The sequence below is a fragment of the Rattus norvegicus genome, chromosome 7 (genome assembly GCF_021556685.1).
Source record: "Rattus norvegicus strain SHRSP/BbbUtx chromosome 7, alternate assembly SHRSP_T2T, whole genome shotgun sequence".
Taxonomy (NCBI): Eukaryota; Metazoa; Chordata; class Mammalia; order Rodentia; family Muridae; genus Rattus; species Rattus norvegicus.
This window is the reverse complement of record NC_141540.1, coordinates 128,487,285-128,507,580: the sequence shown is the minus strand read 5'-3', so window position 1 is coordinate 128,507,580 and position 20,296 is coordinate 128,487,285.

Below are 20,296 nucleotides of genomic sequence, written 5' to 3'. Positions count from 1 at the left end.
TTGCAGGGGACCTGAACTTAGTTCCCAGCACCAACATTGAGTGACTCATAAGTGCTTCATAACTGCTTACTCCAGCTCCAGAGGATTCTACACTCTCTTCTGGCCTCCGCAGGTACCTGTCCCATCTCTCTCTCTCTCTTTCTCTCTCTCTCTCTCTCTCTCTCTCTCTCTCTCTCTCTCTTCCTCTCTCTCTTTCTCTCTCTCTCTTTCTCTCTCTCTCTCTCTCTCTCTCTCTCTCTCTCTCTCTCTCACACACACACACCACTTAAAAATGAAAATAAATCTTTTAAAAAGTTCATTGAGAAAAAAATAATCTCCACTACCATCCCTGTACTTAGGTCCAGAAGAGAGAGGGAAGCTGCCCAACAAATGCCCATCTACCATCCTGCAAAGAAGAGAAAATAACGTTTGGGGAAAGCAAACTTTAGGCATTAAGATGGCAGGAGCAAGAAAGGAAAACAAAGAACTAGAAATGCTTGCGAGAGTACAAACGTTGCCAGGCCAAGCAAATTAAAGCAGAAAGTGAAAGGAAGCTCAGGAGTAAGAGGGAGGTGACAAGATGGCTATACATGATAATATAATTTCCCTGCAAACAGCTTGGGGTCACCAGGAGGAGCGTCCAGGGGCAAGGTAGAACACCAAGGCTGGAGCATGAGAGAGAAGCGAGATCTCCTGGGCCAGCCTGAGAAGGCAGACGAGACAAACTCCTTATATGGAGGTCAGTGTCACCTGTAGGGAAAACCTGCAAGTGCCTGAGGAAGTAGTGACTTCCAGGATAAGCCATCCCACTGTGGAGGACAAACCCTGAGCCTGTCTTAGTCCCACTGCAGATGAAGATGTTCTCCCAGGAATACATCGGACTCAAGTGCATGGTGGGAAATTACTCAGGGCGATTAACCATGAGTCTTTCCTTGACTGCCAGCAGGCTTCAAGATTAGAAAATCTGTCCACAAAATCCCCCAAATCAATGAACAAGAGATAAGATAAAAGAATTGAAAATCAACGCCTATCTTAGATTTGCCATTTCTGAAACCATGAGAATTAGTTTTTTAAAAACTATCTGGACTGTGTTGTTCTATGAAACCCTGACACTTATCTTCTGAAGAAATATTATTTGTTATTAAAAATCTTTAGGAAAAGATATCTCTCATGAGAGTTTCATTAGGGAATTCTACCAAACCCACAAAGGAGGGAAAAAAAAACCCAGACAATTCCCCAATGCTCTCCCTAAAGCTACAAGATAGTGGTTTAGTCAAGCTTATATCATAAAAACCAACTTTGCCAAGGTGCCAAAAGCATGCACAAAGACCATGGAGAAAAACAAAAAAACGCACAGACCAATATTCCTGGTAAAATAGAGGCAAAAAATCCTTTTCACAACAAATGCAATTCCTGCAAATCAAGCAATTTGTATGAGTAATACATTATGACCAAGTGGGTTTTGTGCTGCGAGTGCAAATCTGTTTAAGTTTCTGAGAATAAATCAATGCCGTCCATCATCCCAAGAGGCCAAAGCAGAAAAAACAAACAGAATTCCGTCTCAATAGATGCAGAAAAATTATTTGACACAGTCCAATATCTATTCGTAACAAGAATAACTCAGCACACCAGGCAAACAACTGATCCTCCCCAACATGATATAGAGCAGTGGTTCTCAACCTGTGGGTCATGACCTTTGGTGTTCAAATGACCCTTTCACAGGGGTTACCTATGACCATTGGAAAAACAGATGTGTACATAGTGATTCATAATAGTAGTAGATTAGTTATGAAGTAGTAATAAACATTTTATGATTAGAGGTCACTACAACATGAAGAGTTGGATTAAAAGATCTCAGCATTAGGAAGATTAAGAACCATGCACGGATGTAGAGAAATGCCCAGAAGTCCAGGGGATAACACCTTACTGCAGAATGGGATGATGCTGTGCTCACACTCACACAAGCTTGCTCTCAGCCTACCCATGTCTATCTAAAATCTCATCCAAGAGATGGTCTGTTCCACAAGGAAAGGAGAGGGAAGGGAAAGGGAGGGGAGGGGAGAAGTGAGTAAGTTTGAAAAGGGATAAGAGAAGCATCTCTATTCACAGACAATGTACGGGGAAGGGAACTTCATACACTCCAGAGTCTAAGGAGAAAAAAACTAAACTCCCTCTTCTCTCTTTTTCTCCTCCCTCCACTCCTCTTTCTCCATTTCCCTCTCTCTTACCCCTTTCACAATACATGCACGCGCATGTGCACACATATTCACACACACACACACACACACACACACACACAGAGAGAGAGAGAAAGAGAGAGAGAGAGAGAGAGAGAGAGAGAGAGAGAGAGAGAGAGATGTTTATGAGGTAAGTAAGTAGAAAAAACTTAAGAAGATGAGAGTGAGGGAAAGGCGGAAAGAAAGAAAGACACCGGATATACCATTAGCACAGGGCAGATCTACACTCTGGAAGCCAAAACACACTGATGACAGAAATCAGAGCAAAGCTACATCAATGCTAACCTAAGAAGTCCATGAACTCCTGACTGCGTATTTGAGATAAAGCTCCCCCACCCACCCCAGTGGATGGAGATAATTTCTGTCAAAATCCTGGTGGGATTTTTTTTTTTTTTTTGCAGATCTGACAAGCTGATTCCAAAATGTGTGTGGAAAGCCAAAGGCGGCAAGGGTGAAGCACACCGCCCTATGAAGTTGCAGAGTGAAGATAGGGTGGTGTCGGAGGGGGACAGATACAGGTCAGTGCAGAAGGGCACAGAGGCCAAGGTACCCCACACACATGAAGAGACATGTGTGAGAAAGGCAGCTCTGTGGAGAAAAAGAAATGGCACATTTATGTGCCAAAACAAACCTGTCTCCACCTCATTCCTTATAAAAAAAACGTAGCTTGAGTCAGAGGTGGTGCATGAGGCAGGAGGATCACTTGCATTCGGAGCCAGCCTGCATAAGACCCCCATCTCAAAGAATAATAGCAGGGAAAATACCTAATTTAAAAAGAATCTTAGATCTGCATCTAAAGCTGCAAGATTTATTTATGAGCCTGAATTTTGGAAATACTGATATGTGAAACCAGAAGCAAACTCTGTTAAAATGTGATAGATCAAATTTGTCAAAATGCAATCTTTCCTATCAAGAGAGAACCTGTTAAGAGAATGTTACAGAATGCCAAAAATAACATTGGCAAGCCACGCTGCCAATGAAATCTGTAATGTGCATACATCAAACACAGTAGCTACACCTGTGTTCTATTACTCCTCTTAAGATCTTTCTCCATTTCTCTGTTGCCCATTTTTAGATTCCTGGCTCCTACCCCCAAGTTAAACACACAAATCTAAAGATTTCATGCCAGAATCCAAATATGAGAGAGAATGGGATATATCTCTTTATCTTTGCATAAATGGGTAGATGATAGACAGACAAATAGATGATAGATAGATAGATAGATAGATAGATAGATAGATAGATAGATAGACAGATAGATAGGTAGATAGACAGACAGACAGACAGACAGATGGGTAGATGGGTAGATGGATGGGTGGGTGGGGAGGGAAGGAGAGAGAGAGAGAGAGAGAGAGAGAGAGAGAGAGATGAACTTAACTAGATTTACTCTATTTAGAGGATAATACTCTTCTCAGAAACCATGGTTGCCAAGTAAAAATAAAAAATAAAAAAGCACCAGGTGTGGAAACCTCCTCTCAAGTTGTTGGTCAAGGTAATCCTAAAGGACCCCAATATTGTACAAGATATTACTACTGTTCTTGGTTTCCCATCAGAACTAGATGGTAAGATCTTACTGATGGAGACAACATACCCTCTGGTCACAAAACATAGCGAAAGAGTTAAGACTCATGGATTGGCAGGATTAATATAGTAAAGATGGCCATTTTGCCAAAAGCAATGTACAGATTCAATGCAATCCCCATCAAAATTCCAATCCAATTCTTTATAGAGATAGAAAGAGAAATGTGCAAATTCATTTGGAATAACAAAAAACCCAGGATAGTGAAAACTATACTCAACAATAAAAGAACTGGGGGAATCACCATCCCTGACTTCAAGCAGTGTTACAGAGCAATAGTCATAAAAACTGTATTGGTACAGAGACAGGCAGATAGATCAGTGCAACAGAATTGAAGGTCCAGAAATGAACCCACACACCTATAGTCACTTGATCTTTGACAAAGGAGCTAAAACCATCCAATGGAAGAAAGATAGCATTTTCAACAAATGGTGCTGGTTCAACTGGAGGTCAGCATGTAGAAGAATGCAAATCGACCCATTCTTGTCACCTTGTACAAAGCTTAAGTCCAAGTGGATCAAGGGCCTCCACATCAAACCAGATACACCCAAACTAATAGAAGAAAAATTAGGGAAGAGTCTCAAATGCATGGGCACTGGGGAAAATTTCCTGAACAAAACACCAATGGCTCATGCTCTAAGGTCAAGAATTGACAAATGGGACCTCATAAAACTGCAAAGCTTTTGTAAAGTGAAAGACACTGTCATTAGGACAAAAGGGCAACCAACAGATTGGGAAAAGATCTTTACCAATCCTACATCTGATAGAGGGCTAATATCCAAAATATAAAAAGAACTCAAGAAGTTAGACTCCAGAAAGCCAAATAACCCTATTAAAAGGGGGGGTACAGAGATACAAAACATTCTCAGCTGAGAATTATCGAATGGCCAAAAAGCACCTAAAGAAATGTTCAGCATCCTTAGTCATCAGGGAAATGCAAATCAAAACAACCCTGAGATTTCACCTCACACCAGTGAGAATGGCTAAGATAAAAAAATTCAGGTGACAACAGATGCTGACAAGGATGTGGAGAAAGAGGAACACTCCTCCATCGTTGGTGGGATTGCAAACTGGTACAACCACTCTGGAAATCAGTCTGGAGGTTCCACAGAAAATCGGACATTCCACTACCTGAGGACCCAGCTATAGCTCTCTTGGGCATATACCCAAAAGATGCTCCAACATACAACAAAGACACATTCTCTACTATGGTCATAGCAGCCTTATTTATAATAGCCCGAGGCTGGAAAGAACCCAGATGCCCTTCAATAGAGGAATGGATTAAAAAATGTGGTACATCTATACAATGGAGTACTACTCAGCTATAAAAAACAATGACTTCATGAAATTCATAGGCAAATGGAATGAACTAGAAAATACCATCCTGAGTGAGGTTACTCCATCACAGAAAAACACACTTGGTATACACTCAATGATAAGTGGATATTAGCCAAAAAGCTCGAATTACCCAAGATGCAATCCACAGACCACAGGAAGCTCAAGAAGGACGACCAAAATGTGGATGCTTCCACTCCTTCTTAACTGTAGGAGGGGATATGGAAGCAAACTTTAGAGCAGCGACTCAAGGAATGGCCATTCAGAGCCTGACCCACATGTGGCCCATATATATGCAGCCACCAAAACTAGATAAGATTGATGAAGCTAGAAAATGCATGCTGAAAGGGACCGGATATAGATCTCTCCTGAGAGACACATCCAGAGCATGTCCAATACAGAGGTCAATGCTAGCAGCAAACCACCGAACTGAGAACAGAATCCCCTTGGGGGGAAATTAGAGGAAGGATTGAAAGAGTTGAAGGAGCTTTCAACCCCATAAAAACAACAATGCCAACCAATCAGAGCTTCCAGGGACTAAACCACTACCAAAAGACTATACATGGATTGACCCAGGACTCCAACTGCATATGTAGCAGAGAATAGCCTTGTTGGGGCACCAGGGGAAGGGGAAGCCCTTGGTCCTGCCAAGGTTGGACCCCCAGTGCAGGGGAATATGGCGGGCAATAAGGGGGATGTATAGGGGGAATACCTGTATAGGGGAGGGGGAGGGGAGGGAAGGGGCTTATGGACAGGAAACCGGGAAGGGGAATAATGTAATAATAATGTTTGAAATGTAAGTAAAGAAATATATCTAAGAAAAAAAAGACTAATCAAGAAGCTTCCTCCCTGCTGGCTTTAGTTTGCATAGTATTGGATGGTGCTATGTAGGCTGTTGGGGGATAACGATAATATTTTTATCCGACTGTGAACTTTGTGCACTACAATGATGACACGCATAAGAAATACCCATGATTGAAATAGTAGTATGAATACGATAGGTGTAACCGAAAGTCTTCTGGCTGGATTTAAGGCTCACCCCACAGGAGGAGGAAACACATTCTTAGCACTGCAAAAATGGCCAAGAACCCATGGGGAGCTTATAGGACCCAAAGGTGGACCTGCTACCATTATTCTGCTAAATGGACATGCTAACACCCTCCCCCCTTTCTCATCTTTTATTATACTTTGCAATTTTTATTCTGAATAACACCCATTTGTAGTGGATAAGAAAAACAGACAAGTCAACGTGGATATTAAGTTCCTCTCCTTCGGGGTGTTCAGCTGTGATACATTCAGCTGTCATATCCTTTCCTGAATGTTGGGTTCTCCTCTCAGATGTGGCCTCAGGTGTAGTTGTTCTATTGCGTTCTTGATTTCATATAGGAACCTTGCTGGTGTGGTGAATAGGGAATGGCCTGTGTCGTGCGCCCAACGTCTCGCCAGCAAGAACAACGCGAGGCAACAGGATTCTTCTGCGAACAAGCCTTTACTGTACAGCTCTCTTGAACAGGGACAGGGGACCCCGAGGGAGGAAAAGGCACTGCTTATATATGCTTAGGAGACTCGTGTCGCTACCCGATTGGTGCAAGCCCCAATGCCCAATTTGCATGCCCCGAGAGTGGGCTGTGACGTGCTTGGCTCATGCGCACTGAGTCCTTCGGGGTGGACAGCTGTGCCCTGTACTAACAGACAACAGCTGGTACGGGTGGCTACCAACAGACCTGCAGACTTATTTCTAAGGCTGAATCTTTAGTGGGCCTTTTCCCTATTCTGTGACCATAATGTAGCTCCTTGGTTTTATTCTTACTCCTATTATGTGATTCAGGAAATCCAGAGGGACCTGGAGTTAGGGTGTTTCTCTCTCCTCTGGCTGGTTATAATCTGATAACAACCAGTGTTGTTATCAGATCAATATTGGCAATATTGCTTCCCTTCAGGGTAGACCTTACTAAGAACAGAATGCTGTGTGGCACAGACCCTGCTACTTGTGATGCCTGGACATCGACCTTAGAGATCACCTAAAAGCCAGTGACATTCAGTGGGAAGTGGCCGTCACACTCTGATCTTTCTTTGGGCTAGCCATACATGATCTGGCACACTCTTTGCTCAGCAAAGGTGGTATCCATTGCTCCTCATCAGCCATATTCTCAACTTATAATATCTTCAACACACATTGCTGTTATGAGGGGTTAAGCCAATGAGCACCTGTATTTCCGAATATCTTTTCCTGCTAGAAGCATCAGAGGACTATTCCTCTGGTATTCCCTGAGAAGGCCTGACAGAACTCCTAGATGGAAAACAAAAGGTGTTAGGTGTCCTGAGACTTCCCCCTCCCAAATCTTTAACTTTCAATTGGCCACACTGGGTTAACATCTTAAATGTACCTGGCAATACCCACCCATCTTTTATCTTCTGTTCTGGGCTTCTGGACATGAGTGTGAGCTCTGATCCTGATGAATTTCACACCCATTGAGAAGAAGTGTCTCACCTATGATCCAAAGAAGAGCTGTTCTCATTTTACCACACATTTGTTTAACTAAAAAGAGCTTTGTGAATCAAATTCTTTCTTTCTGTCAAAAGAATTGGGCCCATTCTTGCTGTGCAAGGGGTTCAGTTCCTAAGCCCTTCATGTGCCACACTGGAAACCAAAAATTAGACTCATTCTTTAAAATAATCCGTCAAATGGGCAACCCTCCAGCCAGGCAAAGTGAAAATGACACAGAAAGCATTGGGGGCGGTGTGTAAGAGCAGAAGAACATCACTACAGACACAACAGAAGTGCAGAGGGTGAAAGGAGGAGGCCTGAGTTCATGCCCATGACTTATAACAATGGAAAGAGTCCCAAAACAGGGCAGACTGTCAACATTTTACAACAATAAATATGTGAGAGCTCAGGTGTTTTCTCAGTGTGCAGAGCACTTGCTGGTCTTTCAGACCTCAGTTCACTACCCAGTACCCACATGGAGGTTTACAACTGTCTTTGACGCCACTTCTAGGGGATCCTGAGCCCCTTCTGGCCTCCACAGGCACCAATCTTGCACACGGTGTACAGATATTCCAGCCAGCCAAACACTCATATTTCACCAACAAATCTTTAAAACAAAGAATAAAAATGCGATCTGATTATACGTTGGACCTATCACTCGAAATGTTTCCTCAAATAAAATTCCAGTTGTGGTTGGATTCACTGTTGAACCCTATCAAATAGTCAAGGAAGAAACACCCCCTCCCCAAGGGGGGGTAGTTCTTTCAGGAGACACAGAAAGGCGCTTTACAGTGTAGTGTGTGTGCCCAGATTCCTTGCAGCCATCATAAGAGTAAATGAGGGCAGCAGTGTTAGCCTTAAACATTGTGAGCACAGAGTTGATAGTATTTCCAAATCAAGAGCAAATTGAATCTATAGGCAGACAGCCATGCACGGATGCAGACACAGCCATGCGGTGACATATTCAGAGCCCTTCTCCCTGGCTGGCTGTACATTTGCAGATACAAGTGACCGACCACGGACTGAATATATTTTCTAAATTGCCTCTGTGCTGACCATGTACAATGCAGCATAACAGTCATTTCCATGGCACTTCCCTTGCATTAGTTATGATAAGTAACCTGGGATGATTTAAAGTGCACAAGGGGGTATATGTGGGTGACATGCAAATGCTATACATTTTATTTAAGAGAGCCATGCATCCACAGATTTTATGCTCTCCTCAGGTGGCTTGGGAATATAAACTTGATTTTAAAATTGATTCTGTTACTATTCCGTATTAACAGACTAGAGAAGAAAGGATGAAATGCAGAAATGCTTTTAAAAAAAAAGCAAAACTCAATATTCATTGATGGAAAATATGTGAGCATACAGATTAGAGAGGTGGGTGTAAAAGAGGAGGGGGAGGGAGAGAGAGAGAGAGAGAGAGAGAGAGAGAGAGAGAGAGAGAGAGAGAGAGAGAGGAGACAAAGACTCTTACAGTCTTTCTTCAGAGAAAGAAGGAGAGAAGCAAAAGCAGGCACCCACACTGCAATGGAAGGTCAGTGCTCTGTTCTGAGATGAACGTCAGGACCAGCGTCAGTCTGAGGAAAGTGGGATGCACAGAGGGCTTGGCCTCTCCCGTATAACTGTTCTCCGATCCTTACCACGTTTGATTTAGCATCCAGTGTAGCTGCTTCTGCTCAAACCATTGTATCTGCTAACCTAAGCCTGCTTAGAACCAATTCACACGTGGTTCGGTGCCTGGTGCACATCCTAAGAAGTGCATGCTGAGCCACGGCGTGTTGCACCCTACATTCCAAGGGTTTGCGAGACAGTGTCTGTCTCCAGAGAGGGTGGCTTTATCCACACTGAAGATTTGCCATGTGCCTCACTTTTCTGCAGTGAGCTTGGCTGGAGTTTGCAAACTTTCCAGAACTTTACCTCCACCCTTAGGTTCTCTGCTCACTTCCACTACACATCCTGTAACAACCCTTTATTTCCCTCTCTTTTCTCTGTCCTTTCTTTCCTTCCTTTCTTCTCCTTCTTTCCCTTTTTCCCTTCATTTTACCCCTCTCTCATATATATATATATACATATACATATACATGTATATATAAAATATGATTTATTTATATATAATAATTTTAATTTTAAAGTAATTTTAGTACTTAATATTTAATAATAAACAAAAGGTAATAATAATTATACACACACACACACACACATATATATATATATATATATATATACAATTCTTTGAGACAAGTTCTTACTATTCTTACTATGTAGCCCACACTGGACTTATGACAATTCTCCTGCCTCAACCTCCTCAGTGACAGGATTGCAAGCGTGAGTCCCCATACCTGATTTGAAATCACATTCTTAAGAGCTTGGACACACCCTGCGCTGACATTTAAGTTAGTGTCATGGTTGGTGGAGCCAGTCTTCTCTGTGACCACTGCAAACAAACTTCCTCTGTGGCTGTGGTCACGCTTTCCAGAGCAGTGCATGCCCATACACAGTTACCAAGGCTTCGGGGGTCCCTTCCTATCTGAGGTGCCTATGCTGACAAGCCCAGTGCACTAATTCGCAGAATCCCAGGCAGATGCCACAGTTAAGGGAATAGGGCAGCACCCACATGTCTCTGGTACTCCCAGCCACACTTCCCTTATACTATTCACAAACTCACTGGGTCTGTGTTATCCTGTGAGGCTAACCAATGTATAGAATGAGCCACCAAGCTCAAGAAAGAAAGCTTAGAGTTCAATAATAAATTTGTCCTAAAGGAAACAGAGAAGCTAGTCTTCAGTCTCCACAAAGGCCCGCGAGGCTGGCATGGCTGGCTTTCTCTCCACTGTGACACCCTGCAGGGCTCTGAGTCTGGACTCCGTAGATCCTGGTCACACAAGCACACACACTTACACACTCACACAAAGACATACACACTCACATACACATTCATACACATAACCACTCATGTGCTCACTCATACACATATTCACTCTCACACTTACACACACGCACTCACACACAGCCACACTCACACACTCATATGCTCATACTCACACTCATTCACACATGCATGTACACTCACTTATATATACCTATTCACATACAACCACTCACATACAAATTCACACACACACACTCTCACACTTACACACATGAACTCACACACTCACACACAATCACAACCACACACACACACACACACTCATACACTCATACTCACTCATTCACACATGCATGTACACTCACACATATATACCTATTCACATACAACCACTCACGTACACATCCACACACACACTCTCACACTTACACACATGAACTCACACACTCACACATAATCACAATCACAGTAACTCACAATCACACTCACACATACACTCATACTCACTCATTCACACACATATACACTCACACAATATACCTATTCACACACATACACTCACTCGCACACACCCACACACAGTGATACACACTCACTCACACACACTCACTCACACACAGCCTCCAGCATGTGTGGCAAAATGCCTGCGGGCCGTGCAAGACTCCAGCAGACGAAGGAAGGGTCTGTCTTGCAGGAGCTCAGCTTCTGGAAATTTTCAGTCAGACCCAGTCCTGGGCTGTAACCCTAGGGGGAAAGGAACTGTGAGGGAGAGCATAGAGGTCGGAGCAAAACACATCCCACATGCATGGAAGCCTTCAGGACTGCAGAGGCAGCCAAGGCTGGCCCATGTAAGGCTGGCAGTTGGCTTAGCCAGACACAGACAACGGGCATTCTGCTCTGCTGCTCTACTGGTGCATGAAGCTGCTCTCTCCACAGCAGCCATATGCCAGCAGCTTCATGCACCAGTCAGTAGCCAAGCGACCCCATTGCCCACTGGACCCGATGGCTGCTGACACAGAAGCTGACCCCTGGGTTTGGGGCTGGGGACCAGGTTCAGTGGAAGCCCGCATTTCCCTGTGTGTAAATTGGGTCCCCCAAGCACTTCTTATGAAGCAGACAGAACACAGCCATGAAAGGCTTATGCAGCCCTTGAAAGGCAGCAGACTCAGTTCCACAAACTATCCTTTTCTGAGCATCACTGGGGTCGCTACGGCTAACACTTCCAGAACATGGGGTACTTGACTAAAAGAGCCAGGATTCCTGGGCTGGGCTCTGTGCATGGAGTGGGAGACTGACTTGGGAATTCTGGAGACCTGCATGCCCAGGTTTTCCCTTCTGACGTCACGAAATTGGCGGGGGTGGCAAGAGAACCTTCTGAGCACATCCACGACAAGAAAATAAAGGCGCAAAATCACCCCTGCTGTTGGGAGAAGAGCAACAGAGAAAGCACATCATTCTTTCAGCAAATGCCTAAAAATGGAACTAATAAACCACTGATTTAAAAGCAAATAAGCAAGCCCCAAATAACGCCACCTTCCTCCTGAAGCGTCAGCGCGAGGAGCTGACGCGTCAGACAAGGCGCCTCTCGGGGATGTGATAAATTTCCATTTATGTGTTCCTGATGAAACCAAAAGTGATTTATTCGATTTATATGGAGGTCTCTTCCCCATATCTTAAAGCATAGACCGCATGGGAAGCGCCGTTCACGGCCATCGTTTCAGGACTAGATTTACTTTATTATCTCATTTAGTGATTTATGGCTTTACTTTTGTTGAGATTCCAATCTTAATATTGCTGGAGCTGCGGACAAAGTAGATGCTGCGTCTCTTGTGTTGGGGATTAAGACTCTTACCTCCACCTGTCTTAGCAGCTCAGTCACCCACTTATCCCAACATGGGCCAGGCCCAGATGGGATTGTCTTGTTGGTGAACAGAGGAGTCTGGCATTGCATGCTGGGATAGTAGAGGGTACAGGTCAAGTTCCATGCTGGAAGAGCAGAAGGGGAAGAACAAGCTGTGTCCTGTGCGAGAGTTCAGGGGTTCAGAAGGAGTGCAGCAGGTCCAAAGAGCAGGGCACAGCTGACCAATCACTGTAAGAGAAGCACAGACCAACTAAGCAGCCCTTCGCTGCCAGCTTTGACAGCCTATGGCACAAAGCACGGACTGGTCCCTTGATGAGCTGGTAGAGCACTGGGATACAACGGAGACAGGAGTAGGTGTGCACATAAAGAGGAGTGAGGTCCACTGACCCAGATCCATAGAGTGTCGCACTCAGGTGTAAAACATTCACATGCAAAGCACAGTCACCTGCAGAGAGCTGTTGTTTCAGGGGAACTCTCTAGAATTGGTGACCCTGACACCGGAGGAGTTGCTTCCTTGAAAAGCCCCAAGCTGCCTTGGAGACCCAATGGTTTCACCATCCACAAGTGACTGTCTGAGGATAGCCTGAAGGCTGGGGTGCGAGGGCCCACTGCTGCCGACTATTTCCTACTGAGGTTTTGTTTTATTTTATTTTATTTTATTTTATTTTTTTTTTTGCTTCTTTTTGTCGGAGCTGGGGACCGAACCCAGGGCCTTGCGCTTCCTAGGCAAGCGCTCTACCACTGAGCTAAATCCCCAACCCCCCTACTGAGGTTTTGAAGAACCCTCCACAAAGGCAGATAAGACCTGGTTACTTTTCAGGCATAAAAAAAAAGCACAAAGAGCTTGAGAGCGTTTCTTTAAAGAGCTGTTGAGTGAGATTAACATCCAGCCAATGGTCACCAGTGTGGATACATAAAGGATGGTTAACTTTGGGATTACCAACCGGTGTTCTTTTTTTTTTTTTTTTTTTTTTTATTAACTTGAGTATTTCTTATATACATTTCAAGTGTTATTCCCTTTCCCGGTTTCCGGACAAACATCACCCTCCCCCCTCCCCTTCCTTATGGGTGTTCCCCTCCCAAACCTCCCCCCATTGCCACCCTCCCCGCATAGTCTAGTTCACTGGGGGTTCAGTCTTAGCAGGACCCAGGGCTTCCCCTTCCACTGGTGCTCTTACTAGGATATTCATTGCTACCTATGGGGACAGAGTCCAGGGTCAGTCCATGTATAGTCTTTAGGTAGTGGCTTAGTCCCTGGAAGCTCTGGTTGCTTGACATTGTTGTACTTTTGGGGTCTCGAGCACCTTCAAGCTCTTCCAGTTCTTTCTCTGATTCCTTCAACGGGGGACCTATTCTCAGTTCAGTGGTTTGCTGCTGGCATTCGCCTCTGTATTTGCTGTATTCTGGCTGTGTCTCTCAGGAGCGATCTACATCCGGCTCCTGTCGGTCTGCACTTCTTTGCTTCATCCATCTTGTCTAATTGGGTGGCTGTATATGTATGGGGCACCTGTGGGGCAGGCTCTGAATGGGTGTTCCTTCAGTCTCTGTTTTAATCTTTGCCTCTCCCTTCCCTGCCAAGGGTATTCTTTTTCCTCATTTAAAGAAGGAGTGAAGCATTCACATTTTGATCATCCGTCTTGAGTTTCCTTTGTTCTAGGGATCTAGGGTAATTCAAGCATTTGGGCTAATAGCCACTTATCAATGAGTGCATACCATGTATGTCTTTCTGTGAGTGGGTTAGCTCACTCAGGATGATATTTTCCAGTTCCAACCATTTGCCTACGAATTTCATAAACTCGTTGTTTTTGATAGCTGAGTAATATTCCATTGTGTAGATGTACCACATTTTCTGTATCCATTCCTCTGTTGAAGGGCATCTGGGTTCTTTCCAGTTTCTGGCTATTATAAATAAGGCTGCGATGAACATAGTGGAGCACGTGTCTCTTTTATATGTTGAGGCATCTTTTGGGTATATGCCCAAGAGAGGTATGGCTGGATCCTCAGGCAGTTCAATGTCCAATTTTCTGAGGAACCTCCAGACTGATTTCCAGAATGGTTTTACCAGTCTGCAATCCCACCAACAATGGAGGAGTGTTCCTCTTTCTCCACATCCTCGCCAGCATCTGCTGTCACCTGAGTTTTTGATCTTAGCCATTCTCACTGGTGTGAGGTGAAATCTCAGGGTTGTTTTGATTTGCATTTCCCTTATGACTAAAGATGTTGAACATTTCTTTAGGTGTTTCTCAGCCATTCGGCATTCCTCAGCTGTGAATTCTTTGTTTAGCTCTGAACCCCATTTTTTAATAGGGTTATTTGTTTCCCTGCAGTCTAACTTCTTGAGTTCTTTGTATATTTTGGATATAAGGCCTCTATCTGTTATAGGATTGGTAAAGATCTTTTCCCAATCTGTTGGTTGCCGTTTTGTCCTAACCACAGTGTCCTTTGCCTTACAGAAGCTTTGCAGTTTTATGAGATCCCATTTGTCGATTCTTGATCTTAGAGCATAAGCCATTGGTGTTTTGTTCAGGAAATTTTTTCCAGTGCCCATGTGTTCCAGATGCTTCCCTAGTTTTTCTTCTATTAGTTTGAGTGTGTCTGGTTTGATGTGGAGGTCCTTGATCCACTTGGACTTAAGCTTTGTACAGGGTGATAAGCATGGATCGATCTGCATTCTTCTACATGTTGCCCTCCAGTTGAACCAGCACCATTTGCTGAAAATGCTATCTTTTTTCCATTGGATGGTTTTGGCTCCTTTGTCAAAAATCAAGTGACCATAGGTGTGTGGGTTCATTTCTGGGTCTTCAATTCTATTCCATTGGTCTATCTGTCTGTCTCTGTACCAATACCATGCAGTTTTTATCACTATTGCTCTGTAATACTGCTTGAGTTCAGGGATAGTGATTCCCCCTGAAGTCCTCTTATTGTTGAGGATAGCTTTAGCTATCCTGGGTTTTTTGTTATTCCAGATGAATTTGCAAATTGTTCTGTCTAACTCTTTGAAGAATTGGATTGGTATTTTGATGGGGATTGCATTGAATCTGTAGATTGCTTTTGGTAAAATGGCCATTTTTACTATATTAATCCTGCCAATCCATGAGCATGGGAGATCTTTCCATCTTCTGAGGTCTTCTTCAATTTCTTTCCTCAGTGTCTTGAAGTTCTTATTGTACAGATCTTTTACTTGCTTGGTTAAAGTCACACTGAGGTACTTTATATTATTTGGGTCTATTATGAAGGGTGTCGTTTCCCTAATTTCTTTCTCCGCTTGTTTCTCTTTTGTATAGAGGAAGGCAACTGATTTATTTGAGTTAATTTTATACCCAGCCACTTTGCTGAAGTTGTTTATCAGCTTTAGTAGTTCTCTGGTGGAACTTTTGGGATCACTTAAATATACTATCATGTCGTCTGCAAATAGTGATATTTTGACCTCTTCTTTTCCGATCTGTATCCCCTTGATCTCCTTTTGTTGTCTGATTGCTCTGGCTAGAACTTCAAGAACTATATTGAATAAGTAGGGAGAGAGTGGGCAGCCTTGTCTAGTCCCTGATTTTAGTGGGATTGCTTCAAGTTTCTCTCCATTTAGTTTAATGTTAGCAACTGGTTTGCTGTATATGGCTTTTACTATGTTTAGGTATGGGCCTTGAATACCTATTCTTTCCAATTAATCTCACCGTCTGTGTGCGTTATCATATCTCAGGGTCCTTCCGACAGGGTGTGAACTGAATGGAGGAGGTGCCCACCGAGGTGCAGAGAGTACACTGGTACCATCAACGTCACTGCCAGCCTCAAGGTTAGAACACCTAGGAGTGTCATAGGTCAAGGGTCAAGGGAAGTGTGGCTAGATGATTTTATGACAGGCATTTTTAAACTGGTACCAGGTGTGGGTTTCATCTTGTGAAGCGAGCCTGAAGTCCAATCAGAAATGGTTGGTTACTCCTCTGATGCTCCTGCCTCTAGCATACTAGAAATGAAAGAGGAAACAGGCCACACCAAAATCACAGTAGTGCAGTAAGTAATACAAAGGACTTGGTGCCAGTACACCCAACACCCAATATAAGACTGACACCTTCTCAGTAAACAGCACACCAGAGCTACTACTCATGGGGAAACAGATGAAGTGAATACTTCTAGCTAGGAAAAGAGAACTTCCCTGCAGAGAACATGGGTCCAAATCATCACCCCTTCCCAGACATGCGAGGAGAAAACAATTGCCAGTGTGTATAACTCTTCCAGAAAATCCACTCTGTGAAGCCAGCGTCATCCTGACTGCAAAACAACAAAAAGCCTTGTAGTAAATAAAAGCCACAAGCCAGGGGCTTGGAGAGAGGGATCAGCAGTTAAGAGCATTTGTTGTTCCTGAAGAGGACCTGGGTTAGATTCACAGCAGCCATATGGTGGCTCACAGGCAAAGCAAGTCCCAGACCCAGGCGTGGTGGTATACACGTTTAATCTGGGACACGCCTTCTGCTGGAGACTTGCATAAGGACATTGGAAGAAGGAAGAGTCTCTCTCTTTCTTGCCTGCCTGCCTGCCTGCCTGCCCCAGGGGACAGAGCCACTGCTAGATCCTTGGACTTCCATTCCCAGCTGCTGCTGACCATTGTTGGGGAGTTGGACTACAGATTGTAAGCCATCAACCAATTCTCCTAAGACAGGTGTACATAACTACACCATGGCTTTCTACTCTTCTCTGCTTGTCTAGGTGTCTGCTCTCATGCCAACACCCTGGCCTTCACTACAGGACTGGGTACTAGAGCCAGGTAGTGTAATTTCTTCTGCTTTGTGCTTGGTGAGGGTTTGCTTGTATTGTAATACTAAATGCTGGCCCCCCAAGACCTGGTTACCTCTGCACAAAACCATGTGACATACCCAAATGATACTATGTAACCCTTGCCCCCCTGTTATCCCTGATTGGTGAGTAAAGATGCCTACAGCCAATTGCGAGGCAGAAGGGAGATAGGAGGGGCTCTTTGGCTCATACCCAGGCTTAAGGTATGAGGATACCATGAAGAAGGAGAAGGAGGTAGAAAGAGGAAGAAGTCACCATGGGCCGGTGAATCATGAAAACGTGGTCACAAGGGCTGGCCAATTGGAGTTAAGAACTGCCCAGATGGATTATGATAAGTTATAACTTGGGGATATGGATGGAGAAATAGATTCTAATAGTATAAAGGGTAGGTATCACTTTAGTGCTGATTAAGGCTTATTATAAATATAAAAGTCATGTTTTATCCGGGAACTGAATGGCCAAAGGCAGGGTAGAAACCCCTGATTGGAATTAAATATTTTCTACAATAAGAGCTCTGAGCTCCAGTGAGTTTTCTCTAATCAGAGCACACTGTGGTTTCCTTGCAGGTTTTAGGATGTTTTTTCACTGTTCTGGAAAAGATGTTGACATTTTAATACCGATTGTGTTGAATCTACACATACCTTTGAGAGGTGTGGACACACCAACGATATTGACTAATCCATGATCACAAAGTATATTTCCATTTTGCTGTATTTTCCTCAATTTCTTTCACCAACATTTTATGGCTTTCTTTTGAGTCATCTCTTACCTCTCCAGCTAAATTTTTCCTGGGTATTTTTTTTTTTTTGTAGTTACCTGAGGTAAGACTGAGTCTTGATTTCTGCCTCAGATGATTTGCTGTTGGTGTGGTGTCAGTGGCCCGCACTGGGCTTGAGTTGGGTGGGAGACTAGCCTTATTTAATGTCACCCAGGTATGGTCAATTGCTAGCGACACAGTGGCTTCATGCTCTAGTTTGGAAGCTCTGGCACTTGCCACCTCAGTTCATCTCCTTCGTACACAGGCCTGGCTCCCCTTACCTCCCTTATCTCCGCAGTCTGGAGTTTTCACTGTTTCCTTCTTATCCTTTTGCTGTCTCACCTTGAGCCGGCATCTGTTGGAACTATTCTGATGGCACCTTCAACAAGAAAAAATGCCCCTGGGTTACATTTTCCCCTCTTTGTTGTCTTAGTGTATGTGCCTTTTCATTCTGCATTATCCATTTGTTTTCTCCTCCTAGTCAATGTTTGACTCATTGGCAAACCATTTCTCCATTGACTCTGCTTTCCTAGAAGGGCTGGCCTCCAGGCCCCATCTGCTCAGATATAGTGTGTGCCATCAGAGTTCCTCAGTCCTGCTCATCTGAATGCCATTGGTTTGTCCTTTTAGCCACATGGCTTCCTGTTACTTTATCCCACATCAGTGACTCATTGGTGAGTGGAGTGGTCCCCAGTGGCCATCATAGCGTACAGAGGGATGTGAATCTAGCTGGCTTCCCTAGAGGTGATTTCTAACTGACCACTTAAGCCCCCTCCACATGAATAGTTCTTTTCCTTCCTTTAAATTCATATTCTTTTAAGTCAATATAGAGACTTGGGAAGTGAGCCCCACACCTAGCAGGGCTTATGTAGCAGAGGACATTAACTTCTAGGTCCATAGCTTTTATCTTCTTGTCCTTCAGGGTATCTGACCACAACTATATGAAGGTGTTTACATCATGAAATTTCACTGATTCTCATTCATCTTTTGGGTCCACTTCTCCCATAGTGAAGAGGAGTCCATGTCTTTTTTCCCATTAAAGTTTATGCAATTACTCTGTATGCTCTATTTTTCCTACTAAATATATTATATAGCATCCTAAATATATTACATACATATGCTATATAATTATATTACATAATATATATTTATGAAAAATATACAGTATATAACTATAGATATTACATAGTATACTATATATTATATATAAACAAGATATATTTATATGTAGAATATATAAATATTATATATCTATATAGTATTTCTATATAGTATATACAGATAATATACATAGTATACTGTCTAATGTAAACAGTATACTATATACGCTCTATACTACTATATAATTTACAGTATATAGTATAATATTTAGAATGTAATATATAATATGTAGTAATATGCTATATATTATAAGGAAACATACATGTTTTCTTTTGAGGTATATGAGTGTTTTGTCTGCATGTATTCTATATTCTATATTAATAAAATATATGTTTACATATAGTATATATCGTATAACCTATATATTATATATATATAATATACATATTATATAATATAAATGATATACTATATACTCTATACTGCTATATATAATATAGTATATAGCATAATGTATAGAATGTAATATATAATATATAGCACACATATGCTATATATTATAAAGACACATATACATAGGTATATGAGTGTTTTATCTGCATGTATGTCTATGCATTATATGTGTGCTTTGTGTCTGCAGAGATTAGGAGAGGGCATTGGAGCTCCTAGAACTAGTTTGCCTAGATAATTTTGAATTACCGTGTAGATCCTGAGAATTGGACTTAACAAGAGTGGTTGGAGGCTGTAGGTAGAAGGCAGGGGTGTTGGGAGGGACATGCGAGTCAATAAGAGTGATGGCTACAGGAAGGAGGCAAGAGCATTGTGGGTAATGGCTGCAGGAAAGAGGCAGGGGTATTATATAATGAAGAGGCCTGGAGGCCACAGCAGACAACATGGCAACATACTGATGGGGGTGGGGGCCGAGAGAAGAGGAGAGGCATGCATTTCTAACTCAGAAGAGTGGCCCCCGTTTACTAGTGGGAAGTCAGAAAGAATGGGGTGCTATCTGAACATGTCTTTAAGTCTTTGAAAGATCTTTAGTGTTTTGAATTGGAGAAATGCTGAATGTCTTGGAGAGGGTCAGGGCATGGCAGGTGTCAGGAAGAGTTCTGAGGTTCCTGGTGTCTTCTTCTGGATCCTGATGATATAAGTTCCTGAGTAGAAGAGGGGGTCTAGGTTTAGAAATGCGGAGCTGGACTCAGTGAGGCTCTGGTGTGTGTCAAAAGGTGGATGGATGTAGTGATTGCTGGGACCCTGGGCTAGGCAGGAGCAGGGGGGTATAAAGATGGGGGCATC